Here is a 2,759-nt window from a genome sequence, read left to right on the forward strand (position 1 = left end):
CTCCCTCTGTCTGGAAGGGACACACACAGAGCAAGGCCACTCTTGACTGCTTGTGGTTCCTTATACCTCTGTGCACATTCCAACTGTGCCCTCAGCTCGCAGCAGGGGTCCCTGCACTGCCACCAGCACCATTTCTGGGGAGCTGGCAGTCACTCCAAGCAGCCCCACACCCACATCACTGGAACACTGCACCTGACCAAGAATATACTGACCCAGCTTGACAGAACCGTCAGTTCTGAGAAGGATGTTGCTGCTCTTCACATCTTGGTGGATGACGTGGTTTGAATGAAGAAATTGCAGTCCTTGCAGGCACTGAGAGAGAAAACAGAAAGAGGAGGGCAAAAATGAGTGATGTGATTTCATCAAAAAAGAAAGGAAACAAAGAATCTAAAAGATTCCCTCTCCAGGGGAATGGGGAGTATTGGCAGAACAGTAATGGCCACTGAGAGGAAGAGCTTGCTGCTCCAACACTTGCAGATCAGGACCTTTCTGAGGAAAGGCACGTCAGCTTTTGAAAGAGCAACAGCACCTGATGTTGTAGGCTGTCCCTTGCCAACCAGCCAGGATGACTCCTGCTGCAGTGGACGTGCTTTTTCCTTGCAGAGGACAAAGGAGGGGTTTTGAAAGGAAAAGTCCCTCCCTTTGGTGTTTAGTGGATCACTTTTGGGTGGGAGGCTGCATGGAAAAGATTTTCTTGCTGGCCTCAGCACAGGCTTGGAAGTATCACACCAGTCACTTTGTGGAAGCAAAGAGCATTTTGGCTGCACTTCTATTCTTTTCAGCTGAGGACTGTGAGAAATGAGTATTTTTTCTTTGCTGATCATTTCAAATCCTGCCACCAGCACCTTTGCTTTTACAGGCAAGGAATGCAGTGAAGACAGACTCCAGGCAAATGTTTAGAGAGGCAAGGTGGAGAACAGCAAATACAAATACAAATACAAATACCAGAGACAGAGTGAGAATACTACAGCAGGAGATAAGAGTACTGGCACTGAGTACAGGGAGTGAAGGGGCACTTGCAGGCCTTTCACTTGAGATGCTTTTACTTGCCCATAGAATAGCAGCAACACAGAAACAAAGCTTGGCACGGGAAATCACTCCAGCTCTGAGCCCCTGTTTCCCAGACAATCCTGCCCAAGCCCCTGGAAACACAGATGGGATTGCTGACCTCCCGACTGATGGCTGCCATCTCATCTTCCGACAGGTAGGTCTGGCTGATGACATTGCTCAGAGTGCCTCCATCCATGTACTCCATAACCAGGGACAGTTCCTCACCCACAAGGTAGCTGAAAGAAGGAAACAAGGGCATGGAGATGAATGTACATGGCTAGGTTGCTGTTTGGAAAAGAAGGGTTGATTCTTCTTTTCAGGTCTCTTTGAGACAAAGACAAAAAAATGGAATAGACATTTCCTCTTGGCTGTGCATTGTTTGCCATCTGTGCAGTCTCAAGGAGAAAGGCACAGCTGCAAAAACGGAGATGTCTTAGATGGGCAGTAAGCAAAATGTGCAGTTTAGAAACAGCCCAGATAAAAAAACCTGTCACGCATGGTTTTTCTGGAAAAAAGCACCTAATCTTCCTGGCATGCATAGCAATGAAAACCAGTGGCAACAATCCAAGGGAAATCCTTGTTAGTTTACCTGGACATAAGAAGACACTTGAAAAAAATCAAGCTCTAAAACAAAGTGGTGGCTGTGAATATAGAGATCATTGATTTAGTAAGACACAAATCATCTGGGTTTTTGAACAATTTTTAAATACCATGTTCCAGCGAAGACTCATGCAGACAAAATGCAATCTCTTCCCATCCACTGGAGATGAAAAGAGCAATAATAATTAGCCAATAATTACAGCTCTATTTTCTGCCAGTGACCAAAGTGGGATTTTACCTTGCATGTTTGCAATATGTAAACAAACATTCATGGGACAAAAGCACAACTCACCTGTCTAAACAGTTGACCAGGTTGGGATTTCTATTCACCTTCATGACCATGAGTTCGTTGACTTTTAATTCCTTCTTCCTCAGTCCTTGAAGCTGTATTTTTTTATGGCCACCTAAAATGACATTGAAAATCAGTAACTTGAGAGGTTGGTGGCACGAGACCACAAGGCACATGGAGCGAGTGATTTTGCAATGACACAGCTGAGCTGTGCCAAACTGCCTTGTGATTAGGCAGTGCAGTAATTAGGAATTGACATTCCAACAGCCCATTTCTCTGCTCCCTTGGGAGCCAGTTACAAGACACTTGGGGCCACTGACATTTTGCCTTGACCACTTGGTAACAGCAGTGTCTCAGTTATCACCCACAAACCTCTGACCACACTCTCTGCTGCTTGGTTTGGGACTCAGAAGAAGTAATCCATGCCTTAATACTCTGTGGATACATCTTGGGCTATGGGCAGGGCTTAGGGCTTTCAGGGATGCCTTGCAGATCTCTCCCTATGTGCAGTTCCCAAGTGCAGCACTGCAGGTGGCTAAGGATCTGCCAGTAACTTTCAGATGGATTTGCTGGCAGCCAGAGATGAGAATCCAGGACTCTGAAGCTGTAGCCCCAAAGAGCAGTGAGGTGCTCGCAGGCACCACCTTTGTTTCAGCAACAGAGAGCGAGTGAGCGCGTCCTTCTCTGAAAGGAACCGCTGCCCTCCGTGCCTTCCTTCCGGCAGCTGAGGAGGACAAAGTCCCAAATGTGTTCTGTGGGCTGGCACCAGTCTGTGCTTCTTGTGCCTTTTCAGCACAGCTCTGCCCAAAGCTCCAGCCAC

At 47.0% G+C, this 2,759-nt stretch overlaps 1 long non-coding RNA gene across 1 annotated transcript; it reads right to left on the reverse strand.

Moving 5' to 3' along the window:
- Positions 1–267: 267 nt before the first annotated feature.
- On the reverse strand, positions 268–1,995 carry LOC134433415 (uncharacterized). Its single transcript, XR_010031550.1, has 3 exons — positions 1,943–1,995; positions 1,169–1,286; positions 268–312 (listed from the first exon to the last, which is right to left on the reverse strand). It is a non-coding gene; the product is annotated as an uncharacterized LOC134433415 (long non-coding RNA).
- Between the last annotated feature and the right edge of the window lie 764 nt (positions 1,996–2,759).

The sequence above is a fragment of the Melospiza melodia genome, unplaced genomic scaffold (genome assembly GCF_035770615.1).
Source record: "Melospiza melodia melodia isolate bMelMel2 unplaced genomic scaffold, bMelMel2.pri scaffold_18, whole genome shotgun sequence".
NCBI lineage: Eukaryota > Metazoa > Chordata > Aves > Passeriformes > Passerellidae > Melospiza > Melospiza melodia.